Source organism: Saccoglossus kowalevskii, chromosome 2, assembly GCF_978046115.1.
Source record: "Saccoglossus kowalevskii chromosome 2, keSacKowa6.1, whole genome shotgun sequence".
Taxonomy (NCBI): Eukaryota; Metazoa; Hemichordata; class Enteropneusta; family Harrimaniidae; genus Saccoglossus; species Saccoglossus kowalevskii.
Window position 1 is genome coordinate 47,406,106 of NC_140642.1, and position 25,771 is coordinate 47,431,876.

Consider the following 25,771-nt stretch of genomic DNA (forward strand, 5'->3'; position numbering starts at 1 on the left):
GTGTTCTTCCACGTCATGTACGCAGAGTACGCCCATTGTAAATTACATTTATTTTGACGTTTTCCGGAAATGCCTTATAATATTTATCCTTACATGGTGTGTATAACCGTTTACAATTTAAATGTGCTTTAGCAAATATAATAAAATTATTTCATATTCGTATATAGCGCCCTCGTACGGCTTGTTTTGAAATTGCTCGTTAAGTACAATTACTCCCGCATCATGATCCCGCCATCAACAACAAACACAGTCGTGGCTTGAGGATTGATGTACCCCCAGACGTGCTTAGCTCCAATACATCACGCTTCTTGTACGTCTTTATCAGTTCAATTTCATGACATTTCAAAAATCTAAAGAAATGTCTAGTATGATAGAACGAAGTTCCGTCATATTTTGCGTTTTGGAAAAAAAAAGTGTAAGGGGCTGCACTTGAACTCTGCCAAGACAGCTCACACGTGTTTGTTAATACATTGTTTATAATCACGTATGTTATTTCTACAACAAAAGAGGTGTTACCACTGTGGCATCAAGTGATATTTGTTTTGTCTGATGTGACTGAACCACGGTTACTAAAACCGTGACTGAACTCATAAACATACTGTTGATTAACCTATAATTAAAACACACAATGAATGTTTCTTAAAACCATTATTTTCGAAAGTTAGAAAAAGAGTGTCAGTGTTAGTATATTGTAGCATAGACCCTCCAGTGGAGGGTCTATGATTGTAGTACGTAATCATTTCTCAGCCAAGTCACGTTCGAGTACACATTAGTGGCGTTCACGTTAGAGATCTACTTGAACGCTCGGCTCGAACCGAAATCAGTGGTGAATTTTCAGAGAACACATAACTATATATATGATCGTATACAGTAGTAATGAATGAAATGAATGCAAACTGTCGTCGGCGACGAATATTCATGTGCTGCAACCGGTATTTTCTTGCAATGCTACATTGACGTAAACAAAAAAATCGAATCTTCTAAGCCGTTCATTGCATGACGACTCGTAATAAATACTATAATAACAAAAGGAATTAATTTCAATATGTCAATTATTGTTTTCATCATATGTGTATCGCTTTCCATGTTTGGGTCAACTAACAGATCGACGAATGATAGCGTGATTTCTGCACGAGCCGAGTGGGTCCCGAAGTGGGTCCGAACAAAAGTAAACCCAGTTCTGTAATTCTCTCCAAACATGAAGGCTTAAAATATCGGCACGTGCCGAGATCCCAACATGTGCACGTAACGGATGCTGATGTTGAAAAGGCTGTAGACTGGTAGCTGTACAATTCGTAAATAAAATACGTTGGTCGTTACGTCCCTGGAATAAATTATATTCGAAGTTCATATCTAGTGCACTACTCTAGTGAAGAGGGACTTTGATTAAATGCACAATGAATGTGTAGCGGCACTCGTTTGTATACTTGCCTTGGCACAGCTATGCCCGCGTGAGAGACATTATGGAACTGTTAATAATATAATAAAATATTTAAATTTAAAATGTGTATTTGTTGTAATGTCAATGTAATGTGCCTGCTCAAAATCATCCGATACCTTGATAAAAACTATAATGGTCCATTAGAGGATGTGGATCTACATGCAAGTGTCAACTACGTTTGTTGCTATGAAATATGTGTGGTCTAACCAAGATCTGATTGGCCTAGAACAGTATACTATACCAAATTATAACCGAAAGAGAGAGACTATTCCACTTCCGTCTGAGGATAAAAACGAATGGAAAAATTGTAATTAAAATGTTCGTTGGTAGAAACTACATACAGAATGCTTTATCCCGATGCATATTTCGTCGAGTGACCATTTCGTCAAAAGTATGTGAATTGGCAGTGCTGAGCACCCTCCCCATAATAATATCATTTTTTGCTCCGCATTTATTGTAATATTACAAATTAAGAAATCCGCTGCAATTAATAGTTAGTGGTTTGTTGATGTTAAATGGATAAGACTCAATTCACACACCAAGAGGTGTCATTCTTCAGTTAAGCAATACAATGTGACAGACTTCAGTCGAATACTGGTGGAAGTTTTGACCTGCTCTTAAAACACGTCTTTTATTCCAAATAAGCGATACGAAGACGGAATTGGTTCGGTGACAGTCGGTAATGAGCTGATAATAGTTAGTATTGTGAACACGTCGACGCGTTTTGTACATCCTACGTTTAACCATGGAGCTCCATGGTTTAACATACAGCCTTACATGCCTGCTAGAGCCAAATAGTGGAGTATTACTGAATCCAAGTCGCCACATCATCGTACGCCATGGCCCGGCCTATTTTACGCCAAGCCTACATAGATTTGTTCCGTCGAGTCTAGAAGCGGAAATAAACTCTGGCGGCGAGAATGAGTCTCGGACAATAGTGTACAGTAGCTAGCGTTAAGTTTACCGCATTCCGTAGTTGGACAACCAGAATGCATTGTTCCATACAGTTACAACATAGCAACCGGTTTGACATCGAGAAAAAATCTTTTTTTTTTCAACTTTATATGCAGTCTGCTATTCTTTTTTTGTAAATTCTTAACCCTGTAGACGGGCATAACTTGGCATATGCCAAGAAGCGGACCCAAACGGTTTGAAGGTTCTCAAACTCATTTCGATGAAGCAACTCTGACATTGCTTCCAGCGTCTCTTTCATTACACTATTCAATCAGGAGAATGTAAAGTTTCACCTCGTCCAAAAACGTCCACGCACAATATATATAATTATATATATGTATATCAAGTATAAATGGGAAAGGATGTTTTGTCTTAACGTATATATTGAATAATTTCGACACCACGATTATCTGGACTACTACATTTATTTTTTTATATCGGTCTTAGCAAAGAACCACAAAATGCCAGTACCGAGGATTGATTCCGATATTCTGATTAGTCCACCGTCCACCACTGTTCTATCTCTTTTTGTTCTATGTCAGAAATTAACGCTGTTTCGTTCGTCATTACTTTGCGCAAAATAACGACAAATGTGCAACCATATCAAGTACGAAGTCTAGGCAGGTAGTGTGAATAGGAAGTAGTTTACACGAACCAGCTCCCTGCACGAACCTAATTCGGGAAAGTAGTGTCACGTGAGTGTATTGGTCTACTGAAAACTCATCTAGTTGCGTTTTATGTTTGAGAATATTACTCAAACACCTTTTTACCTATCGATTTGTTCGTTCGTTATTTTTTTCAAAAATCCGCCCACGCTCGTTGCTAGAAACCGCCATTCAGAATTTCCGACCAGAATAAAAAATTGCCGACCGGCGCTTTGCTATTTGTTTGCAATACACACAGGATGTCGGCCACTGGACCGTTATGCATCAGACTCGTACTATTACTAGTCTGGGGTTATGCTATTGTCACGACATGGAAGGAGTACCATGGTCACGTTAAGGTAGTGAGAAGGGTTTGACAACGTTTTTGAATAAAGTGTTCCCTGCCTGTTGTTTCATTCAGAACCATACTTTAGAATTTATGATTCAAAAGCCTAAATATAGAGGGACAAGTTCGCACTAACCGGACAGTCATTGTTACCACGTGACAACAAATGGCGAACCTTGTAAAAATGACGCGATTGCGAGAGCTCACAGCGGAATTTTCGCTTGAAATGAGCACCATGCATTTCCCGTGATCAAGTTCATTGAAATGTAATCAAAAGACCCATTTTTTTTCGATTTCAAAGCAGGTTTGTTGTTTTTGTCCCATAACTATTTCATACTATTCCACAGACTATTATTCTGTGACAAAGCATTTTCTAAAAAAAAACAAAAAAACAGACATATTTCACACCGTTATTATCTTGTGAATGTGTGAGTTTAAACGTCCGAACGCACCTAATTTTACAGCGGTGCCAATGAGTTCATTAATACCTGGGGTAACACAACACTGGGGAGTTGATTTGTAAATTGTGTTATGTCAAGTGGACTCATATAGTTATAACAATTTAAAATTAAAATATAACACTTGAACGCATATGCAACATATAACCTGTTATTTTATTGTAACCAGGCGTTGAGTTTTGAAAACAACGTTTTACCCGCATCTAGCAAGATTATGAAATGGTCCCAATTGTGGGCGTGCCAACACAACGGCGTCATCAAGACTAGATTGGAAAAGATTCAAGTGTTTTGCAAAGTTCCAAGATATATTGTTAAATGACTGTCCGAATAATTCTCAGAACTGCTGCGATTGCTTCATGAATATTTATAAACAGATCGGAACTCTAAAACAACCCCTGGCACTGCGACAATGAGCGATAAAAACTGAAAAAAGTTGTGACGTCTCTCGAGTGAAATTATTAAAAAAATGTACTCCTTTTTCTCTCTACATAGTCCCACTCTAAAGAGACTGTACTTATTTCTACCACAGTCCCTCAACACCCGGTTGGGAAACGCCTTTGTTCTAAGATGTTAATCCCCCCGATCGCTGGTAACAGTGTGCGTTATGCTTGTGGAGTGAAGCCGGTGACTAGATTTTCACTGTCTTCCGCTCTGCGCCTGTGAATCTTTGTCATTTTATACAGCTTATTTCGAAATTATTCCGAGTTGCGTGTGTAATTTGTGTCCGTGAAAGCTTCCTGGTAAGGCAAGTGTAATTTAAAAGATATGTTCATTTAATTGACATAACAAAAATCCAGAATTTCAGACCATCACAGCCAGCACTATTCATTGCAGGGTGCCTTGTTACGGTGACGCTGTACAAAAAGTTTTCACCCTATGAAAATGCGTCCCTACATCTAAAACGATGACAGTCGTCATATTTTTGTTTAATATTTTAATTATTCCCCAACATAGATTATTTTGTGTAGAAGCAGTATTAAAGGGTTCATTTCAGTCGATCATTTTACCGTTAGTTTTGCCCCCGTAGATACTTGTATCCGCCCACGAACCAAGATGGTCGTCGAGTATCGTTCGAAGAAAACGACTGTTCGAAGTGTTTTTTTTTTATATTGATGCCTAAAATTTTGAAGAACCGTTGATTTATATCTTAGAAATATCCGAATCATGTTGGTGTAGTCAGATTCCGATATTCTTCTCAGAAAATCACTGAATTAAACAGCTCCCTGATTTAGAGTGTACAAAATTTGTTCATGTTATATCATTTATCTCCATGGTTATATCAAGATGGCGATTCAAATGACCAAATTCGATGTTATAGTAACAGTATCTGATTTTAACAAACCTCACAAACACACTTTTCCGACTTGAGCTACTATTTTATTAATAATGAGATGGAAGTTAAAAAAAGTGCCCAATGCTGTTTTAATGGCTGTTCTGTTTGTTTCGATCAAACTTAGATCGTGTTTTAACACATAAACTACGTTCAGTACGTTTTTTGCGGCCCTGACAGAATGGATGGCTGCGTCGATGTCTCTGTTTCCGTAGCCTTCTTTCGTGCATTCAGCAGCAACATTCTCTGGGCCCTCTTGCAATATATCATTCCAATCGATATCGAAATTGACAGAATCCTCGTAGTTTTCCCACATTTCGGTAAATAATGTACCGTCTCTCGCGTTGTGCCAAAAATCGAAACGAAGTGTATACGCATGCGTAGATGTGATTCAAGAAGGCTTCTGTTGTCATATGTCATACCATATGCTAATTTTATGGTAATAGAAAAGTAGGCTTGCGTTCACTTGGGTTAACCATGGAGGTAAAAAGAGACCTCCATGGGTTAACGAATAAACAATTTGACGAACATGTAACACGCATTGAGACAAAAGAAGTATTATCGTTTCCCAACCGGGGGTTGAGAGACTGCGTTTCTATCCACCCCTTATCACGGAGATCTTACCATGGATCTTATATAACCAAAGCTCTTTATTAACAGTTTATTTGTTCACAACTCCCGACTTCGGGCAAATTTATATTCGTGATTATCACAATAAAAATAACATTCCAAAGATTTGCTAAATTAAGAGTTGTAGTACTATCAGATTAAATACCACATCACAGTTGAGAGAATAAGACAAAACTATATACATTATACAATGTATTTCAGCAAAAACAGTTAGACGAAACTCTGTAACTTTGCAAACGAAACCCAAAAATGTTTAGCTAACGACTACCAAACACGCATATGAAAATTTCAGATTACAACTGAATTCGTGCCAAAAACATGCACAGCACGTTGTGGACACTGATTACCGGTCACCCCAAGTGCCAAATCAGGATAAACAGCCATTGTCAATAGAGTAGCCAAGGTGTTAAAAATGGATTATGTACTGGCAAACCAAATTCTGCATAGGCATATGTCTCCAACGCGTTCTTTTTGTATCATTTAGTCTTTTTTTTTTGACTCAGCAGCTTTCAAAACCTAATATTATATATAAGAACGAAACAAATTTGTCGCGAGTTCACGCTTTCACGGTAAAGGGGTGGTGGATGCTTCCCCGCTGTAAACCCCTGCGTTTACTATCAACTCTTTCTACCGTGTCCTTACTTGACGTTTCTCAATTTATAAACTTGCCACGATACTAATTTCGCCCAATCACGCGCTTTCATCGGTTTTAAGCAACCAATTATCACATAATATCCGACCACGGGATCTTTTCCGACCGAAAAAACTACCACATTTATATCACTTTCTTTTCTCGCTCGCTTATTTAAAACACCAATCGCTGGCTCAAACACTGATCACTGGTACACGAGTGGTTGAATTTGTTGTTTCAATGGTAAAGTTTACGGATACAACGAGTAATAGAGTATTAATTACAATTAAAATCCGAACGACACGATACGGACGAACGACAATCTATGATACTTTGTATGGAAGGGGGCAAAGGGGGTAGCTGGTACAGTTTTACGGGAAATAAAAAGGGCCTTTTACAATTTACAAGGAAAAAAAGACGTTTTTTACCATTTACAGTGATAATTGAATTTTGCAATGAATTGTGTCATCTAGTCATTTCACAGTTTCGAAAATGTAATTTCGCTGGATTATTCTTTACGACTTTTTTAATTTGGATGTAAATTCTTGTACGTACCGAGAAAAATGACACATTTTTACAGTGTACGATAAAAATATTTGATTGATTACGTCGTACGTCTAGCCTGTGATTACACAATTACGGAATTTTTTTTCCAATTTCCGTTGTACGAAAAAAGAAATTGCAATTACATTGAGCGAAATGTATCATTCGCGCACGTAACTTGAACTACGACCTTTTGTTTAACATGCTGAAGGAGCCGAACTGTGTTCCGTTTGAATCCAGGACTGCTCTCTCCTTTCATCAATGATTATCGAAACAGTTACTTGATAAAGACAACGTTAACTCCCTAGGGCAAAGAAACGAAGAAAATATTGATGTGTTTCCCCAAAAATAACGATGCCAAAACCACGAATTAAAATGCGCGCAGCGGGCGATATTTTCAAAATAAAGCGGAAATTAGACAGGTTGGGTGAAATTAATACTGTGCACTCGGTTGGTATAAACAGATCCTTAAATACGTAAAAATACGACCGGACAATATCTATCATTCTGAAATATGCCAAAGACAGAAACAAGTGCAGCACGTTTTTTTATGAGCCAAAATAAACAAAACAAAAATTCTACGAACGAAACAGACCCTATTTGCAATGTTTATTTACACCGCGGTATCTCTTAAACACATTCTCAAAATTTGCGATGTTAATTTTATAAACGTTTAAAACATTGTTATTCTGATATTTTTTTTTTAAATTAGATAATGAAAAGTTCTTATTTGTATTGTTGTTTTATTTGCGAAGAATAATTAGAATGTACTGTCTACACGTAATTTCTATTGCATGTTCAAGGGTACCGAATATCCCGCCGTTTAGCGCCCCATCCACAGCTTTACCCTAATGTGATACCATGGAGGTAAAAGTCTTTTTTTACCTCCATGGTGATACCAAGTGAAACGTATATTTTTACTATCGCATTTTACAAAAGTAGAAACTGGGTGTATCATGGTACTACACACGCTGCGATAACTGAGTGATCAGCGACATCTTTGTTGGGCGATGTTTCATTGGTGAATTAGTTTATTTGAAATGGCGTGAATATGAATATGAACTCTATTACAACGTGTTTTAATTATGTGCAGCAATGGGCAATGACCTCCAGAGTTCACGCATTAATATCTAATTACATTCGCTTAACTCTGTTTTTTATGAAACATGTCGCACATGAAAAGCAGGAGATATTTTAGATTAGTTTTATGTTTACCGATCTTCAACTTTTTAGAATAAATGATAGCTACCGTTGTCGAATCAATCAAGAGGCTTGAATCCGGAAGGCTTGGCTATTTTAAACTTCGTAAATAGCATTCTTTTCAAGCGGCGACTTCATTCAAGTTTAATGAACGTAAGTGAAATGTATGGAAGAGTCACGATACTTGTACCTACGAAAGTTACGAAATTGGTCATAAATACATGCACAAAATACAAGCATATATCATTTTTTCGATGGCACAAAAACCATACTTATTGTTTGAAATACTAGTAACTGATACCTACACATATAACGATAGGTGCGAATTTCAAATATTGAAACCCTTGGCCGAAACGTCCGTCCACCGGAACGCTCAAACCCAATATTCGGTCAATTTAAATATAATTACTCAGTAAAGTAACAAGGAAGGTATACATGTTCGATTTATAGTTATAAATCGATGTCAAAGCAAATTCAGAAAATGCAGATAACAGTATAACAGGAATTGGACACGGTGTCTCGACGTTAGTTATTTTTTTCGCTTTCACCACAGTCCCTCTATCCCCGGTCTGGAAACGGTCATTTTATTAGGTGTGAATTGGTCTCCTTCCCTGGCAAAGGCGCGTTGCTGGTATACGCAAAGCATTGTCATGTGATCAATACACAGTCGCTCACTATTTTTGACATCGTCAGTGCTATGTGTTTTTTTAAAACTTAGTTGTTTATTCCAGAATTCGAACTTTTTCGCATAATTTTGTAATTAGGATATCTGTGTAAGGTCATATTTTAGCCCGCGAGTAGTTTTTTAATTCATCTATTTTACCAGCAGCGACACATTTTCACAATAAATTTTCATACCTTTACACCCAGAAATTGTTTGTGTATGATTTTGGGGTGATTGAAATGAACTCTATTTGATTTACCATACTTCTCGACGCGAAACCAATATTTTCCTTTGATTTTGACATTTTATGATCGAAACATATCATTAAAAATTGGTTGGCTGATTTGTTATGTGTCACACCGCATTTTTTTTACGTTAAATTGGTCGATTTTTATGCATGCTTTTTCAATCGTAAATGCAAATGGCGACGTTTAAAATGACAATGTACTCAATTCTGTGCTAAAAAAAATCATTTATATACAAAGATTGAAGCATTGTTTTATACTATTGCATCGAATAAAGTCATTAGTTTTTGTATAGTTGACTTGAACTGTTATGAACCCCCGAGAATCAGAAATATCACAGGTTTTTCGATCGACTACGTTAACATGAACGACGCCATTTTGACAAGATATTTTCAGCGATGTCAGCATATTGCTACATGAAGTTTTTTTCCCTATTAAATCTAGAAGATGAACCCAACTCCCGATATTAATTTTTACATGGCTGGACTGTATGTTTATGAGTTGGTAGGCTGGTTTTGATGCGTATAAGGGTTCAAAAACCCCAAATTTCATAGTGCTATTTTTGTTTACATGCTTTGTTTACGTTGTGGTTGCCCAAATTTGAAGTCAAAGTGAAGTCATAGAATGATGTATCGCTTTGCATGACGGTAAATTTGCCGAATTTAATGAATATTCTGACGGTATTGTAATATGTTTGACTTCCTGGGTCCCTCGGCCCGGGTGTGAACGGTTTGTTTACCCGCAACGCGGTTCGAGACAAAAGTACGCTTGTCGTTTCCAGACCGGGGATAGAGGGACTGTGCTTTCACACATTATTATTTAGGCCGCAGTTTGGTTACGTCAGAAGTGTCCAACACGCCGGACCTCAGCGTGTTGTTTCTCGGTGTTTTCCTTTATGTACGTAGCACATTTCGACGAAAAGGTAGTCTGCATTATCGGAATAGTGTCTTAAATTGAAGTCTCTGCTTTATGTTTCTACAATGCTGTCTTTGGAATAACCATTGAGAAATTAGTTTTCCTTTAATATATACCAACCGTTGGTTTTGTTTCCTCGGCAGGCTAATTGACATCTCTCACAGCCATCCTGGTTGCAATTGTAAAAACAAATTTCACGAACCTAATTTGGTCAATGCATGGAGGTATCTGTTTATACCTCCATGGTCAATGATAGTTGCGGTTACGCAATCTAGCGCTTGATCATGCTGTAGTTAGGCCACCCATGGAGGCTCTTTTTACCTCCATGGGCCACCTAACCTTGGGATTAAAATGCAATGGTTGTCGCGCCGCGTCGTGTTTGATATGGACTCATAGCGACGTAAACAACACGTTGTTTACTTACATAAAATTCAAACACGCACTGAGCAAAGACCACCGCCCTTTCATCAAAGGCCTCTTCTAAGCTATGATTTATTTATACCGCCCGAATATTTTGATTCGAAATTGAGTTAAGCCACAGCCCCTCCACAAAAGCCTCCATTATTTTACAATGTGAAACCACCTTATTATCGATATCCAACAACATTTATTATCTTGAATATTACATTTAAGCCCAAATAATAAACGTCAACAATATTAGTAAATGCTAGAACAATCTCAATTATGAATTCTAAGTAGGAAGACTGAATAGACGTGATGTCAACCGTAGTGCTTGTCATGATTACAAGATCCTAAAGCGGAAGTGATGCAATCGTAGAACGATTTTTAGCCTTTGAAAGAGAAGCAACGTCACAACAGTTATAAATACGCCTGTCGCTGTGTTGGCTGTTGGTTGTTTGCTCACCCGCTTCAAGTTGTCCGAATATAACGCCTCGTTAATTACTACTTAATGCTAAGTGGTGTTGTTTGAAATAACGCTATTTTACAGAGTGGGTTGCGTGGAACAAATTGTCGTATGTTTTATAATTATGTCAATTAGTCGCGTGAATCCGGGCCAGAATCCCAGGGCCGACCTGCCGTTCACAAAAAAACACTCCTGTAGATTCGTGTGCTACAGTAACTCGCGAGTAGACATCATCTTCATAAAAAAGATCATAAAATTTTCCCTGAAAATTACATGGTCATCAAGTATTGCAATACACTACATAGTAATAAAGCATTTTGTTTAAAAATTGTAATATAAGTGATGATATAGAAAACATTCCCTGTAGACACAATCAGGGTAGAACAAACTCCCAGACAGTACATCGCATGGAGACAGTGGCATTTAATGTGAGCGTACCATAATCCGTTAATTGTTAAACCACCTATTTTTTAGCTGTACTAGTATATTATATATTATGATTTATAAAGCAACAATATGACTATTTGTATTTTAAAATAAAGATTGACATTGGTGATGAGCACGAAATGTGTTTTGAGGTTAACCTGAATTTGAGATTTACTGGATTCCGGCATAGCAAGATCCCGACGGACATTATCTCAGAAAACATGTGTTTAGATAATGTAATTTTTAAGTTACTGCCAACACATTACAATAGAACAGGGTTGACGATGAACGTTGATCTACTGTGAAATACTTTATTTTCGCGAATATACCTTTTTCCTAAATGTCACATTCAACTCGTCAGAAATCAGTAAAAAAATCCATGCAAAACACTCAAAAACACTTTTCAGCAAACAATAATTCCAGCTAAAATAAAGTATTTCACAGTACATCAACGTTCATCGTCAACCCTGTTCTATTGTAATGTGTTGGCAGTAACTTAAAAATTACATTATCTAAACACATGTTTTCTGAGATAATGTCCGTCGGGATCTTGCTCTGCCGGAATCCAGTAAATCTCAAATTCAGGTTAACCTCAAAACACATTTCGTGCTCGTAGGATTAGCGATGGTGCGGGTTAAACCCATACACTATCCATGTAATGTCCAAGGCCACTTCACAAAATGTCTATAGTCGCTAAAGTGTTATTTCCATAGATAAACATACACAATTTACAGAGGCGCACAACCTTCGCATAAGCCATGATAAGGAGCTATTTTGCTTCGCATGAATTGTAAAGTTCAACTGGATTTGAGATCGGCGAGGGCGCAATAACAGAAATAATATTATTATTAGTCACTACGGATTCATATGTAATAAATTATTATATGTCGCTATAATAGCATATTTATGTAATGTACAGTTACAGTCGCTAGTTAAGCACTTCGCCACAATCGAATCATTGAGTATTAGTTCAAACAATACCATTGTAAAACAAAAAATATATAGTTGACGATAAATTAGTAAATTATAAACGGATTAGTTAGAAATATATTTCTATAGTCTTTAGACCTGGCCACCTAAGCAGGTTTATATGAAAAGTGAATGATTTCTACCATGTCAAGACAGTAGTGCAGCAGTTCAAGCTGCGTGATTTCCGCTTAATAAGTTGAACGTAAAACAACGACAAACTCAGAGTTGCCCGTCAATTTACGTTGAAAATATACAACGGGCAATGTCTAATGTTATAATGTTTGGCAGTAGGCTGAATATTCGTCCGAATTGTATGTCATTTAATGTTTCGTCTAGGCAAAAAATCATGAAAAACAGTTAGTATGTAATGTGGAATAAAAATGTTGATGAGCCTACTGCACGTGGTATTCCCAGCCGGTCTCCCGTGCAAGTACTAACCATGCCCGATGCAGATTAACTTCAGTGATCGGACGAGAACTGGTGTATTCTGCATTGGTTTGGCAGTAGGCTGAATATTCGTCGCAATTGGATGTCATTTAATGCTTCGGCAAGGCAAAAAATCATGGAAAAAATTTAGTATGTACGGTGGAATAAAAATGTTGATGAGCCTACTGCACATGGTATTCTCAGCCGGTCTCCCATGCAAGTACTAACCACGCCGGATGCATCTTAACTTCAGTGATCGGACGAGAACTGGTGTATTCTGCAATGGTTTGGCAGTAGGCTGAATATACGTCGGAATTGGATGTCATTTAATGCTATGGCTAGGCAAAAAATCATAGGAAAAAGTTAGTATGTAATGTGGAATAAAAATGTTGATGAGCCTACTACACTTGGTATTCCCAGCCGGTCTCCCATGCAAGTACAAACCACGCCCGATGCAGCTTAACTTCAGTGATCGGACGAGAACTGGTGTATTCTGCAATGGGTTGGCAGTAGGCTGAATATTCGTCGGAATTGGATGTCGTTTAATGCTTCGGCTATGCAAAAAATCCCGCGAAAAAGTTGTTATGTACGGTGGAATAAAAATGTTGATGAGCCTACTGCATGCGGTATTCTCAGCCGGTCTCCCATGCAAGTACTAACCACGTCTGTTGGGCTTAACTTCAATGATCGGACGAGAACAGGTGTATTCTGCAATGGTTTGTCAGTAGGTTGAATATTCGTCGGAATTGGATGTAATTTAATACATCGGCTAGGCAAAAAATCCCGGGAAAAAGTTAGTATGTATGGTGGAATAAAAATGTTGATGAGCCTAATGCACGTGGTATTCCCAGCCGGTCTCCCTTGCAAGTACTAACCACGCCCGATGCAGCTTAACTTCAGTGATCGGACGTGAACTGGTGTATTCTGCATTGGTTTGGCAGTAGGCTGAATATTCGTCGCAATTGGATGTCATTTAATGCTTCGGCTAGGCAAAAAATCATGGAAAAAAGTTAGTATGTACGGTGGAATAAAAACGTTGATGAGCCTACTGCACATGGTATTCTCAGCCGGTCTCCCATGCAAGTACTAACCACGCCCGATGCATCTTAACTTCAGTGATCGGACGAGAACTGGTGTATTCTGCAATGGTTTGGCAGTAGGCTGAATATACGTTGGAATTGGATGTCATTTAATGCTATGGCTAGGCAAAAAATCATAGGAAAAAGTTAGTATGTAATGTGGAATAAAAATGTTGATGTGCCTACTACACTTGGTATTCCCAGCCGGTCTCCCATGCAAGTACAAACCACGCCCGATGCAGCTTAACTTCGGTGATCGGACGAGAACTGGTGTATACTGCAATGATTTGGCAGTAGGCTTAATTGGTCGGAATTGGATTTAATTTAATACTTCGGCTAGGCAAAAAATCCAGGGAAAAAGTTAGAATGTACGGTGGAATAAAAATGTTGATGAGCCTACTGCACGTGGTATTCCCAGCCGGTCTCCCATGCAAGTACTAACCACACCCGATGCAGCTTAACTTCAGTGATCGGAGGAGAACTGGTGTATTCTGCAATTGGTTGGCAGTAGGCTGAATATTCGTCGGAATTGGATGTCGTTTAATGCTTCGGCTATGCAAAAAATCCCGCGAAAAAGTTAGTATGTACGGTGGAATAAAAATGTTGATGAGACTACTGCATGGGGTATCATCAGCCGGTCTCCCATGCAAGTACTAACCACGTCTGTTGGGCTTAACTTCAGTGATCGGACGAGAACAGATGTATTCTGCAATGGTTTGGCAGTAGGCTGAATATTCGTTGCAATTGGATGTCATTTATTGCTTCGGCTAGGCAAAAAAAACATGGGAAAATGTTAGTATGTAATGTGGAATAAAAATGTTGATGAGCCTACTGCATGTGGTATTCCCAGCCGGTCTCCCATGCAAGTACTAACCACACCCGATGCAGCTTAACTTCAGTGATCGGACGAGAACTGGTGTATTCTGCAATGGTTTGGCAGTAGTCTGAATATTCGTCGAAATTGGATGTCGTTTAATGCTTCGGCTAGAAAAAAAATCGCGGAAAAAAGTTAGTATGTACGGGAGAATAAAAATGTTGATGAGCCTACTGCACATGGTATTCTCAGCCGGTCTCCGATGCAAGTACTAACCACGTCCGGTGAGCTTAACTTCAGTGATCGGACGAGAACTGGTGTATTCTGCAATGGTTTGACAGTAGGCTGAATATTCGTCGGAATTGGATGTAATTTAATATTTCGGCAAGGCAAAAAATCCCGGACAAAAGTTAGTATGTACGGTGGAATAAAAATGTTAATGAGCCTATTGCACGTGATATTCCCAGCCGGTCTCCCATGCAAGTACTAACCACGCCCGATGCAGCTTAACTTCAGTGATCGGACGAGAACTGGTGTATTCTGCAATGGTTTGGCAGTAGGCTGAATATTAGTCCGAATTGTATGTCATTTAATGTTTCGTCTAGGCAAAAAATCATGGAAAAAAGTTAGTATGTAATGTGGAATAAAAATGTTGATGAGCCTACTGCACGTGGTATTCCCAACCGGTCTCCCGTGCAAGTACTAACCACGCCCGATGCGGCTTAACTTCAGTGATCGGACGAGAACTAGTGTATTCTGTAATGGTTTGGCAGTAGGCTGAATATTTGTCGGAATTGGATTTCAGTTAATGCTTCGGCTAGGCAAAAAATCACGAGAAAAAGATAGTATGTACGGTGGAATAAAATGTTGATAAGCCTACTGCACGTGGTTTTCGAAGCAGGTCTCCCATGCAAGTACTAACCACGCCCGATGCAGTTTAACTTCAGTGATCAGACGAGAACTGGTGTACTCTGGAATGGTTTTGCATTAGGCTGAATATTCGTCCGAATTTGATGTAATTTAATACTTCGGCTTGGCAACAAATCCCGGGAAAAAGTTTGTATGTACGGTGGAATAATAATGTTGATAAGCCTACTGCACGTGGTATTCCCAGCCGGTCTCCCATGCAAGTACTAACCATGCCCGATGCAGATTAACTTCAGTGATCGGACGAGAACTGGTGTAGTCTGCATTGGATTGGCAGTAGGTTGAATATTCGTCGCAATTGGATGTCATTTAATGCTTCGGCTAGGCAAAAAATCATGGAAAAAAGTTAGTATGTACGGTGGAATAAAAATGTTGATGAGCCTACTGCACATGTTATTCTCAGCCGGTCTAACCACGCTAACTACTAACCACTAGCCACGCTAACTACTAACCACGCCCGATGCATCTTAACTTCAGTGATCGGACGAGAACTGGTGTATTCTGCAATTGTTTGGCAGTAGGCTGAATATACGTCGGAATTGGAGGGCATTTAATGTATGCTAGGCAAAACATCATAGGAAAAAGTTAGAATGTAATGTGGAATAAAAATGTTGATGAGCCTAATACACGTGGTATTCCCAGCCGGTCTCCCATGCAAGTACTAACCACGCCCGATGCAGCTTAACTTCAGTGATATGACGGGAACTGGTGTATTCTGCAATGGTTTGGCAGTAGGCTGAATATTCGTCCGAATTGTATGTCATTTAATGTTTCGTCTAGGCAAAAAATCATGGAAAAAAGTTAGTATGTAATGTGGAATAAAAATGTTGATGAGCCTACTGCACATGGTATTCCCAGCCGGTCTCCCGTGCAATTACTAACCACGCCCGATGCGGCTTAACTTCAGTGATCGGACGAGAACTGGTGTATTCAGCAATGGTTTGGCAGTAGGCTGAATGTTTGTCGGAATAGGATTTCACTTAATGCTTCGGCTAGGCAAAAAAACATGGGAAAATGTTAGTATGTACGGTGGAATAATAATGTTGATAAGCCTACTGCACGTGGTATTTCCAGCCGGTCTCCCATGCAAGTACTAACCATGCCCGATGCAGATTAACTTCAGTGATCAGACGAGAACTGGTGTATTCTGCATTGGTATGTCAGTAGGCTGAATATTCGTCGCAATTGGATGTCATTTAATGCTTCGGCTAGGCAAAAAATCATGGAAAAAAATTAGTATGTACGGTGGAATAAAAATGTTGATGAGCCTACTGCACATGCTATTCTCAGCCGGTCTCCCATGCAAGTACTAACCACGCCTGATGCATCTTAACTTCAGTGATCGGACGAGAACTGGTGTATTCTGCAATGGTTTGGCAGTAGGCTGAATATACCTTGGAATTGGATGTCATTTAATGCTATGGCTAGGCAAAAAATCATAGGAAAAAGTTAGTATGTAATGTGGAATAAAAATGTTGATGAGCCTACTACACTTGGTATTCCCAGCCGGTCTCCCATGCAAGTACTAACCACGTCCGATGCAGCTTAACTTCATTGATCGGACGCGAACTGGTGTATACTGCAATGGTTTAGCAGTAGGCTGAATATTGGTCGGAAGTGGATTTAATTTAATACTTCGGCTAGGCAAAAAATCCCGGGAAAAAGTTAGTATGTACGGTGGAATAAAAAAGTTGATGAGCCTACTGCACGTGGTATTCCCAGCCAGTCTCCCATGCAAGTACTAACCACGCCCGATGCAGCTTAACTTCAGTGATCAGACGAGAACTGGTGTATTCTGCAATGGGTTGGCAGTAGGCTGAATATTCGTCGGAATTGGATGTCGTTTAATGCTTCGGCTATGCAAAAAATACCGCGAAAAAGTTAGTATGTGCGGTGGACTAAAAATATTGATGAGCCTACTGCATGCGGTATTCTCAGCCGGTCTCCCATGCAAGTACTAACCACGTCTGGTGGGCTTAACTTCAATGATCGGACGAGAACAGGTGTATTCTGCAATGGTTTGTCAGTAGGTTGAATATTTGTCGGAATTGGATGTAATTTAATACTTCGGCTAGGCAAAAAATCCCGGGAAAAAGTTAGTATGTATGGTGGAATAAAAATGTTGATGAGCCTACTGCACATGGTATTCTCAGCCGGTCTCCCATGCAAGTACTAACCACGCCCGATGCATCTTAACTTCAGTGATCGGACGAGAACTGGTGTATTCTGCAATGGTTTAGCAGTAGGCTGAATATACGTCGGAATTGGATGTCATTTAATGCTATGGCTAGGCAAAAAATCATAGGAAAAAGTTAGTATGTAATGTGGAATAAAAAAGTTGATGAGCCTACTACACTTGTTATTCCCAGCCGGTCTCCCATGCAAGTACTAACCACGTCCGATGCAGCTTAACTTCAGTGATCGGACGCGAACTGGTGTATACTGCAATGGTTTAGCAGTAGGCTGAATATTGGTCGGAATTGGATTTAATTTAATACTTCGGCTAGGCAAAAAATCCCGGGAAAAAGTTAGTATGTACGGTGGAATAAAAATGTTGATGAGCCTACTGCACGTGGTATTCCCTGCCAGTCTCCCATGCAAGTACTAACCACGCCCGATGCAGCTTAACTTCAGTGATCAGACGAGAACTGGTGTATTCTGCAATGGGTTGGCAGTAGGCTGAATATTCGTCGGAATTGGATGTCGTTTAATGCTTCGGCTATGCAAAAAATCCCGCGAAAAAGTTAGTATGTGCGGTGGACTAAAAATGTTGATGAGCCTACTGCATGCGGTATTCTCAGCCGGTCTCCCATACAAGTACTAACCACGTCTGGTGCGCTTAACTTCAATGATCGGACGAGAACAGGTGTATTCTGCAATGGTTTGTCAGTAGGTTGAATATTTGTCGGAATTGGATGTAATTTAATACTTCGGCTAGGCAAAAAATCCCGGGAAAAAGTTAGTATGTATGGTATTTCCACGTGGTATTTCCAGCCGGTCTCCCATGCAAGTACTAACCAGGCCCGATGCAGATTAACTTCAGTGATCAGACGAGAACTGGTGTATTCTGCATTGGTATGTCAGTAGGCTGAATATTCGTCGCAATTGGATGTCATTTAATGCTTCGGCTAGGCAAAAAATCATGGAAAAAAATTAGTATGTACGGTGGAATAAAAATGTTGATGAGCCTACTGCACATGGTATTCTCAGCCGGTCTCCCATGCAAGTACTAACCACGCCTGATGCATCTTAACTTCAGTGATCGGACGAGAACTGGTGTATTCTGCAATGGTTTGGCAGTAGGCTGAATATACGTCGGAATTGGATGTCATTTAATGCTATGGCTAGGCAAAAAATCATAGGAAAAAGTTAGTATGTAATGTGGAATAAAAATGTTGATGAGCCTACTACACTTGGTATTCCCAGCCGGTCTCCCATGCAAGTACTAACCACGTCCGATGCAGCTTAACTTCATTGATCGGACGCGAACTGGTGTATACTGCAATGGTTTAGCAGTAGGCTGAATATTGGTCGGAAGTGGATTTAATTTAATACTTCGGCTAGGCAAAAAATCCCGGGAAAAAGTTAGTATGTACGGTGGAATAAAAAAGTTGATGAGCCTACTGCACGTGGTATTCCCAGCCAGTCTCCCATGCAAGTACTAACCACGCCCGATGCAGCTTAACTTCAGTGATCAGACGAGAACTGGTGTATTCTGCAATGGGTTGGCAGTAGGCTGAATATTCGTCGGAATTGGATGTCGTTTAATGCTTCGGCTATGCAAAAAATACCGCGAAAAAGTTAGTATGTGCGGTGGACTAAAAATATTGATGAGCCTACTGCATGCGGTATTCTCAGCCGGTCTCCCATGCAAGTACTAACACGTCTGGTGGGCTTAACTTCAATGATCGGACGAGAACAGGTGTATTCTGCAATGGTTTGTCAGTAGGTTGAATATTTGTCGGAATTGGATGTAATTTAATACTTCGGCTAGGCAAAAAATCCCGGGAAAAAGTTAGTATGTATGGTGGAATAAAAATGTTGATGAGCCTACTGCACATGGTATTCTCAGCCGGTCTCCCATGCAAGTACTAACCACGCCCGATGCATCTTAACTTCAGTGATCGGACGAGAACTGGTGTATTCTGCAATGGTTTAGCAGTAGGCTGAATATACGTCGGAATTGGATGTCATTTAATGCTATGGCTAGGCAAAAAATCATAGGAAAAAGTTAGTATGTAATGTGGAATAAAAAAGTTGATGAGCCTACTACACTTGTTATTCCCAGCCGGTCTCCCATGCAAGTACTAACCACGCCCGATGCAGATTAACTTCAGTGATCAGACGAGAACTGGTGTATTCTGCATTGGTTTGGCTGTAGGCTGAATATTCATTGCAATTGGAGGTCATTTATTGCTTCGACTAGGTAAAAAATTATGGGAAAATGTTAGTATGTACGGTGGAATAAAAATGGTGATAAGCCTACTATACGTGGTATTCCCAGCCGGTCTCCCATGTAAGTACTAACCATGCCCGATGCAGATTAACTTCAGTGATCGGACGAGAACTGGTGTATTCTGCAATGGTTTGGCAGTAGACTTAATATTTGTTGCAATTGGATGTCATTTATTGCTTCGGCTATGTACGGTTTAATAAAAATTTTCATCAGCCTACTGCACGTGGTATTCACAGCCGGTCTCCCATGCAAGTACTAACCACGCCCGATGCAGCTTAACCTCAGAGATCGGACGAGAACTGGTGTATTCTGCAATGATTTGGCAGTAGGCTGAATATTCGTCGAAATTGGATGTCGTTTAACGCTTCGGCTAGACAAAAAATCGCGGAAAAAAGTTATTATGTACGGGAGAATAAAAATGTTGATGAGCCTACAGCACGTGGTATTCTCAGCCGGTCTCCCATGCAAGTACTAACCACGTCCGGTGAGCTTAACTTCAGTGATCGGACGAGAACCTGTGTATTCTGCAATGGTTTGACAGTAGGCTGAATATTCGTCGGAATTGGATGTAATTTAATATTTCGGCAAGGCAAAAAATCCCGGAAAAAATTAGTATGTACGGTGGAATAAAAATGTTAATGAGCCTAATGCTCGAGGTATTCCCAGCCGGTCTCCCATGCAAGTACTAACCACGCACGATGCAGCTTAACTTCAGTGATCGGACGAGAACTGGTGTATTCTGCAATGGTTTGGCAGTAGGCCGAACATTCGTCCGAATTGTATGTCATTTAATGTTTCGTCTAGACAAAAAATCATGGAAAAAAGTTAGTATGTTCGGTGGAATAAAAATGTTAATGAGCCTACTGCACGTGGTATTTCCAGCCGGTCTCCCATGCAAGTACTAACCACGCCAAATGCATCTTAACTTCAGTGATCGGACGAGAACTGGTGTATACTGCATTGGTTTGGCAGTAGGCTGAATATTGGTCGGAATTGGATTTAATTTAATACATCGGCTAGGCAAAAAATCCCGGGAAAAATTTAGTATGTACGGTGGAATAAAAATGTTGATGAGCCTACTGCACGTGGTATTCCCAGCCGGTCTCCCATGCAAGTACTAACCACGCCCGATGCAGCTTAACTTCAGTGATCGGACGAGAACTGGTGTATTCTGCAATGGGTTGGCAGTAGGCTAAATATACGTAGGAATTGGATGTCATTTAATACTTCGGCTAGGCAAAAAATCCCGGGAAAAAGTTAGTATGTACGGTGGAATAAAAATGTTGATAAGCCTACTGCACGTGGTATTCCCAGCCGGTCTCCCATGCAAGTACTAACCACACCGAATGCAGATTAATTTCAGTGATCGGACGAGAACTGGTGTATTCTGCAATGGTTTGGCAGTAGGCTGAATATACGTCGGAATTGGATGTCATTTAATGCTACGGCTAGGAAAAAAATCATAGGAAAAAGTTAGTATGTAATGTGGAATAAAAATGTTAATGAGCCTACTGCACGTGGTATTTCCAGCCGGTCTCCCATGCAAGTACTAACCACGCCAAATGCATCTTAACTTCAGTGATCGGACGAGAACTGGTGTATACTGCATTGGTTTGGCAGTAGGCTGAATATTGGTCGGAATTGGATTTAATTTAATACATCGGCTAGGCAAAAAATCCCGGGAAAAATTTAGTATGTACGGTGGAATAAAAATGTTGATGAGCCTACTGCACGTGGTATTCCCAGCCAGTCTCCCATGCAAGTACTAACCAAGCCCAATGCAGCTTAACTTCAGTGATCGGACGAGAACTGGTGTATTCTGCAATAGGTTGGCAGTAGGCTGAATATTCGTCGGAATTGGATGTCGTTTAATACTTCGGCTAGGCAAAAAATTCCAGGAAAATGTTAATATGTACGGTGGAATAAAAATGTTGATGAGCCTAATGCACGTGGTATCTCCAGCCGGTCTCCCTTGCAAGTACTAACCACGCCCGATGCAGCTTAACTTCAGTGATCGGACGAGAACTGGTGTATTCTGCAACGGTTTGGCAGTAGGCTGAGTATACGTAGGAATTGGATGTCATTTAATGCTACGGATAGGCAAAAAATCATAGGAAAAAGTTAGTATGTAATGTGGAATAATAATGCTGATGAGCCTACTGCACGTGGTATTCCCAGTCGGTCTCCCATGCAAGTACTAACCACGCCTGATGCAGCTTAACTTCAATGAACGGACGAAAACTGGTGTATTCTGCAATGGTCTGTCAGTAGGCTGAATATTCGTCGGAATTGAATGTAATTTAATACTTCGGCTAGGCAACAAATCCTGGGAAAAATTTGGTGTGTACAGTGAAATAAAAATGTTGATAAGCCTACTGCACGTGGTATTCCCAGCCGGTCTCCCATGCAAGTACTAACCACGCCCGGTGGGCTTAACTTCAGTGATCAGACGAGAACTGGTGTATTCTGCAATGGTTTGGCAGTAGGCTGAATATTCGTCGGAATTGGATGTAATTTAATACTTCGGCTAGGCAACAAATCCTGGGAAAAATTTGGTGTGTACAGTGAAATAAAAATGTTGATAAGCCTACTGCACGTGGTATTCCCAGCCGGTCTCCCATGCAAGTACTAACCACGCCCGGTGGGCTTAACTTCAGTGATCGGACGAGAACTGGTGTATTCTGCAATGGTTTGGCAGTAGGCTGAATATTCGTCGGAATTTGATGTCGTTTAATGCTTCGGCTATGCAAAAAATCCAGCGAAAAAGTTAGTATGTACGGTGGAATAAAAATGTTGATGAGCCTACTGTTTGTGGTATTCTCAGCCAGTCTCCCATGCAAGTACTAACCACGTCCGGTGGGCTTAACTTCAGTGATCGGACGTGAACTGGCGTATTCTGCAATGGTTTGTCAGTAGGCTGAATATTCGTCGGAATTGGATGTAATTTAATACTTCGGCTAGGCAAAAAATACCGGGAAAACGTTAGTATGTACGGTGGAATAAAAATGTTCATCAGCCTACTGCACGTGGTATTCCCAGCCGGTCTCCCATGCAAGTACTAACCACGCCCGATGCAGATTAACTGCAGTGATCGGACAAGAACTGGTGTATTCTGCAATGGTTTAGCAGTAGGCTGAATATTCGTCGCAATTGGATGTCATTTAATGCTTCGGCTAGGCAAAAATCCCGGGAAAAAGTTAGTATGTACGGTGGAATAAAAATGTTGATAAGCCTACTGCACGTGGTATTCCCAGCCGGTCTCCCATGCAAGTACTAACCATGCCGAATGCAGATTAACTTCAGTGATCGGACGAGAACTGGTGTATTCTGCAATGGTTTGGCAGTAGGCTGAATATTTGTCGGAATTGAATGTAACTTAATACTTCGGCTAGGCAAAAAATCCCGGGAAAAAGTTTGCATGTACGATGGAATAAATATGCTGATGAGCCTACTGCACGTGGTATTCCCAGTCGGTCTCCCATGCAAGTACTAACCACGCCTGATGCAGCTTAACTTCAATGAACAGACGAAAACTGGTGTATTCTGCAATGGTTTGTCAGTAGGCTGAATATTCGTCGGAATTGGATGTCGTTTAATACTTCGGCTAGGCAAAAAATTCCAGGAAAAAGTTAATATGTACGGTGGAATAAAAATGTTGATGAGCCTAATGCACGTGGTATCTCCAGCCGGTCTCCCTTGCAAGTACTAACCACGCCCGATGCAGCATAACTTCAGTGATCGGACGTGAACTGGCGTATTCTGCAATGGTTTGTCAGTAGGCTGAATATTCGTCGGAATTGGATGTAATTTAATACTTCGGCTAGGCAACAAATCCTGGGAAAAATTTGGTGTGTACAGTGAAATAAAAATGTTGATAAGCCTACTGCACGTGGTATTCCCAGCCGGTCTCCCATGCAAGTACTAACCACGCCCGGTGGGCTTAACTTCAGTGATCGGACGAGAACTGGTGTATTCTGCAATGGTTTGGCAGTAGGCTGAATATTCGTCGGAATTAGATGTCGTTTAATGCTTCGGCTATGCAAAAAATCCAGCGAAAAAGTTAGTATGTACGGTGGAATAAAAATGTTGATGAGCCTACTATTTGTGGTATTCTCAGCCAGTCTCCCATGCAAGTACTAACCACGTCCGGTGGGCTTAACTTCAGTGATCGGACGTGAACTGGCGTATTCTGCAATGGTTTGTCAGTAGGCTGAATATTCGTCGGAATTGGATGTAATTTAATACTTCGGCTAGGCAAAAAATACCGGGAAAACGTTAGTATGTACGGTGGAATAAAAATGTTGATAAGCCTACTGCACCTGGTATTCCCAGCCGGTCTCCCATGCAAGTACTAACCATGCCCGATGCAGATTAACTTCAGTGATCGGACGAGAACTCGTGTATTCTGCATTGGTTTGGCAGTAGGCTGAATATTCGTCGCAATTGGATGTCATGTAATGCTTCGGCTAGGCAAAAATCCCGGGAAAAAGTTAGTATGTACGGTGGAATAAAAATGATGATAAGCCTACTGCACGTGGTATTCCCAGCCGGTCTCCCATGCAAGTACTAACCATGCCGAATGCAGATTAACTTCAGTGATCGGACGAGAACTGGTGTATTCTGCAATGGTTTGGCAGTAGGCTGAATATTTGTCGGAATTGAATGTAACTTAATACTTCGGCTAGGCAAAAAATCCCGGGAAAAAGTTTGCATGTACGATGGAATAAATATGCTGATGAGCCTACTGCACGTGGTATTCCCAGTCGGTCTCCCATGCAAGTACTAACCACGCCTGATGCAGCTTAACTTCAATGAACAGACGAGAACTGGTGTATTCTGCAATGGTTTGTCAGTAGGCTGAATATTCGTCGGAATTGGATGTCGTTTAATACTTCGGCTAGGCAAAAAATTCCAGGAAAAAGTTAATATGTACGGTGGAATAAAAATGTTGATGAGCCTAATGCACGTGGTATCTCCAGACGGTCTCCCTTGCAAGTACTAACCACGCCCGATGCAGCATAACTTCAGTGATCGGACGAGAACTGGTGTATTCTGCAATGGTTTGGCAGTAAGCTGAGTATACGTAGGAATTGGATGTCATTTAATGCTACGGATAGGCAAAAAATCATAGGAAAAAGTTAGTATGTAATGTGGAATAAAAATGTTGATGAGCCTACTACACGTGGTATTCCCAGCCGGTCTCCCATGCAAGTACTAACCACGCCTGATGCAGCATAACTTCAGTGATCGGAAGAGAACTGGTGTATACTGCAATGGTTTGGCAGTAGGCTGAATATTGGTCGGAATTGGATTTAATTTAATACTTCGGCTAGGCAAAAAATCCCGGGAAAAAGTTAGTATGTACGGTGGAATAAAAATGTTGATAAGCCTACTGCACGTGGTATTCCCAGCCGGTCTCCCATGCAAGTACTAACCATGCCGAATGCAGATTAACTTCAGTGATCGGACGAGAACTGGTGTATTCTGCAATGGTTTGGCAGTAGGCTGAATATTTGTCGGAATTGAATGTAACTTAATACTTCGGCTAGGCAAAAAATCCCGGGAAAAAGTTTGCATGTACGATGGAATAAATATGCTGATGAGCCTACTGCACGTGGTATTCCCAGTCGGTCTCCCATGCAAGTACTAACCACTCCTGATGCAGCTTAACTTCAATGAACGGACGAGAACTGGTGTATTCTGCAATGGTTTGTCAGTAGGCTGAATATTCGTCGGAATTAGATGTCGTTTAATGCTTCGGCTATGCAAAAAATCCAGCGAAAAAGTTAGTATGTACGGTGGAATAAA

General features: G+C 40.3%; 51 pseudogenes; all 51 read right to left on the minus strand.

The window, feature by feature from the left end:
* Positions 1-12,650: 12,650 nt before the first annotated feature.
* LOC144342977 (5S ribosomal RNA) lies at positions 12,651-12,770 on the minus strand (annotated as a pseudogene).
* Positions 12,771-12,866: 96 nt separating this feature from the next.
* On the minus strand, positions 12,867-12,986 carry LOC144342978 (5S ribosomal RNA; annotated as a pseudogene).
* A 96-nt stretch (positions 12,987-13,082) lies between these two features.
* LOC146749594 (5S ribosomal RNA) lies at positions 13,083-13,202 on the minus strand (annotated as a pseudogene).
* A 311-nt stretch (positions 13,203-13,513) lies between these two features.
* Positions 13,514-13,633, minus strand: LOC146749595 (5S ribosomal RNA; annotated as a pseudogene).
* Positions 13,634-13,729: 96 nt separating this feature from the next.
* LOC146749596 (5S ribosomal RNA) lies at positions 13,730-13,849 on the minus strand (annotated as a pseudogene).
* A 96-nt stretch (positions 13,850-13,945) lies between these two features.
* On the minus strand, positions 13,946-14,065 carry LOC146749597 (5S ribosomal RNA; annotated as a pseudogene).
* A 94-nt stretch (positions 14,066-14,159) lies between these two features.
* Positions 14,160-14,279, minus strand: LOC146749598 (5S ribosomal RNA; annotated as a pseudogene).
* A 312-nt stretch (positions 14,280-14,591) lies between these two features.
* On the minus strand, positions 14,592-14,711 carry LOC146749599 (5S ribosomal RNA; annotated as a pseudogene).
* A 96-nt stretch (positions 14,712-14,807) lies between these two features.
* LOC146749600 (5S ribosomal RNA) lies at positions 14,808-14,926 on the minus strand (annotated as a pseudogene).
* A 96-nt stretch (positions 14,927-15,022) lies between these two features.
* On the minus strand, positions 15,023-15,142 carry LOC144343018 (5S ribosomal RNA; annotated as a pseudogene).
* Positions 15,143-15,238: 96 nt separating this feature from the next.
* LOC144343019 (5S ribosomal RNA) lies at positions 15,239-15,358 on the minus strand (annotated as a pseudogene).
* Positions 15,359-15,453: 95 nt separating this feature from the next.
* On the minus strand, positions 15,454-15,573 carry LOC144343022 (5S ribosomal RNA; annotated as a pseudogene).
* Positions 15,574-15,669: 96 nt separating this feature from the next.
* On the minus strand, positions 15,670-15,789 carry LOC144343021 (5S ribosomal RNA; annotated as a pseudogene).
* Positions 15,790-16,124: 335 nt separating this feature from the next.
* On the minus strand, positions 16,125-16,244 carry LOC144343020 (5S ribosomal RNA; annotated as a pseudogene).
* Positions 16,245-16,340: 96 nt separating this feature from the next.
* Positions 16,341-16,460, minus strand: LOC146749601 (5S ribosomal RNA; annotated as a pseudogene).
* Positions 16,461-16,556: 96 nt separating this feature from the next.
* Positions 16,557-16,676, minus strand: LOC146749602 (5S ribosomal RNA; annotated as a pseudogene).
* Positions 16,677-16,772: 96 nt separating this feature from the next.
* LOC146749603 (5S ribosomal RNA) lies at positions 16,773-16,892 on the minus strand (annotated as a pseudogene).
* A 96-nt stretch (positions 16,893-16,988) lies between these two features.
* LOC146749604 (5S ribosomal RNA) lies at positions 16,989-17,108 on the minus strand (annotated as a pseudogene).
* Positions 17,109-17,204: 96 nt separating this feature from the next.
* On the minus strand, positions 17,205-17,324 carry LOC146749605 (5S ribosomal RNA; annotated as a pseudogene).
* A 311-nt stretch (positions 17,325-17,635) lies between these two features.
* On the minus strand, positions 17,636-17,755 carry LOC146749606 (5S ribosomal RNA; annotated as a pseudogene).
* A 96-nt stretch (positions 17,756-17,851) lies between these two features.
* Positions 17,852-17,971, minus strand: LOC146749607 (5S ribosomal RNA; annotated as a pseudogene).
* A 96-nt stretch (positions 17,972-18,067) lies between these two features.
* On the minus strand, positions 18,068-18,187 carry LOC146749608 (5S ribosomal RNA; annotated as a pseudogene).
* A 505-nt stretch (positions 18,188-18,692) lies between these two features.
* LOC146749609 (5S ribosomal RNA) lies at positions 18,693-18,812 on the minus strand (annotated as a pseudogene).
* Positions 18,813-18,908: 96 nt separating this feature from the next.
* On the minus strand, positions 18,909-19,028 carry LOC146749610 (5S ribosomal RNA; annotated as a pseudogene).
* A 96-nt stretch (positions 19,029-19,124) lies between these two features.
* On the minus strand, positions 19,125-19,244 carry LOC146749611 (5S ribosomal RNA; annotated as a pseudogene).
* A 310-nt stretch (positions 19,245-19,554) lies between these two features.
* LOC146749612 (5S ribosomal RNA) lies at positions 19,555-19,674 on the minus strand (annotated as a pseudogene).
* A 96-nt stretch (positions 19,675-19,770) lies between these two features.
* Positions 19,771-19,890, minus strand: LOC146749613 (5S ribosomal RNA; annotated as a pseudogene).
* Positions 19,891-19,986: 96 nt separating this feature from the next.
* On the minus strand, positions 19,987-20,106 carry LOC146749614 (5S ribosomal RNA; annotated as a pseudogene).
* Positions 20,107-20,174: 68 nt separating this feature from the next.
* On the minus strand, positions 20,175-20,294 carry LOC146749615 (5S ribosomal RNA; annotated as a pseudogene).
* A 96-nt stretch (positions 20,295-20,390) lies between these two features.
* On the minus strand, positions 20,391-20,509 carry LOC146749616 (5S ribosomal RNA; annotated as a pseudogene).
* A 95-nt stretch (positions 20,510-20,604) lies between these two features.
* Positions 20,605-20,724, minus strand: LOC146749617 (5S ribosomal RNA; annotated as a pseudogene).
* Positions 20,725-20,820: 96 nt separating this feature from the next.
* On the minus strand, positions 20,821-20,940 carry LOC146749618 (5S ribosomal RNA; annotated as a pseudogene).
* A 96-nt stretch (positions 20,941-21,036) lies between these two features.
* On the minus strand, positions 21,037-21,156 carry LOC146749619 (5S ribosomal RNA; annotated as a pseudogene).
* Positions 21,157-21,252: 96 nt separating this feature from the next.
* On the minus strand, positions 21,253-21,372 carry LOC146749620 (5S ribosomal RNA; annotated as a pseudogene).
* Positions 21,373-21,468: 96 nt separating this feature from the next.
* LOC146749621 (5S ribosomal RNA) lies at positions 21,469-21,588 on the minus strand (annotated as a pseudogene).
* Positions 21,589-21,684: 96 nt separating this feature from the next.
* On the minus strand, positions 21,685-21,804 carry LOC146749622 (5S ribosomal RNA; annotated as a pseudogene).
* A 96-nt stretch (positions 21,805-21,900) lies between these two features.
* On the minus strand, positions 21,901-22,020 carry LOC146749623 (5S ribosomal RNA; annotated as a pseudogene).
* A 96-nt stretch (positions 22,021-22,116) lies between these two features.
* LOC146749624 (5S ribosomal RNA) lies at positions 22,117-22,236 on the minus strand (annotated as a pseudogene).
* A 96-nt stretch (positions 22,237-22,332) lies between these two features.
* Positions 22,333-22,451, minus strand: LOC146749625 (5S ribosomal RNA; annotated as a pseudogene).
* Positions 22,452-22,547: 96 nt separating this feature from the next.
* LOC146749626 (5S ribosomal RNA) lies at positions 22,548-22,666 on the minus strand (annotated as a pseudogene).
* Positions 22,667-22,977: 311 nt separating this feature from the next.
* Positions 22,978-23,097, minus strand: LOC146749627 (5S ribosomal RNA; annotated as a pseudogene).
* Positions 23,098-23,192: 95 nt separating this feature from the next.
* On the minus strand, positions 23,193-23,312 carry LOC146749628 (5S ribosomal RNA; annotated as a pseudogene).
* A 96-nt stretch (positions 23,313-23,408) lies between these two features.
* On the minus strand, positions 23,409-23,528 carry LOC146749629 (5S ribosomal RNA; annotated as a pseudogene).
* Positions 23,529-23,840: 312 nt separating this feature from the next.
* Positions 23,841-23,959, minus strand: LOC146749630 (5S ribosomal RNA; annotated as a pseudogene).
* Positions 23,960-24,270: 311 nt separating this feature from the next.
* On the minus strand, positions 24,271-24,390 carry LOC146749631 (5S ribosomal RNA; annotated as a pseudogene).
* Positions 24,391-24,485: 95 nt separating this feature from the next.
* LOC146749632 (5S ribosomal RNA) lies at positions 24,486-24,605 on the minus strand (annotated as a pseudogene).
* A 96-nt stretch (positions 24,606-24,701) lies between these two features.
* LOC146749633 (5S ribosomal RNA) lies at positions 24,702-24,821 on the minus strand (annotated as a pseudogene).
* Positions 24,822-24,917: 96 nt separating this feature from the next.
* On the minus strand, positions 24,918-25,037 carry LOC146749634 (5S ribosomal RNA; annotated as a pseudogene).
* A 96-nt stretch (positions 25,038-25,133) lies between these two features.
* On the minus strand, positions 25,134-25,253 carry LOC146749635 (5S ribosomal RNA; annotated as a pseudogene).
* A 96-nt stretch (positions 25,254-25,349) lies between these two features.
* Positions 25,350-25,469, minus strand: LOC146749636 (5S ribosomal RNA; annotated as a pseudogene).
* A 96-nt stretch (positions 25,470-25,565) lies between these two features.
* LOC146749637 (5S ribosomal RNA) lies at positions 25,566-25,685 on the minus strand (annotated as a pseudogene).
* Between the last annotated feature and the right edge of the window lie 86 nt (positions 25,686-25,771).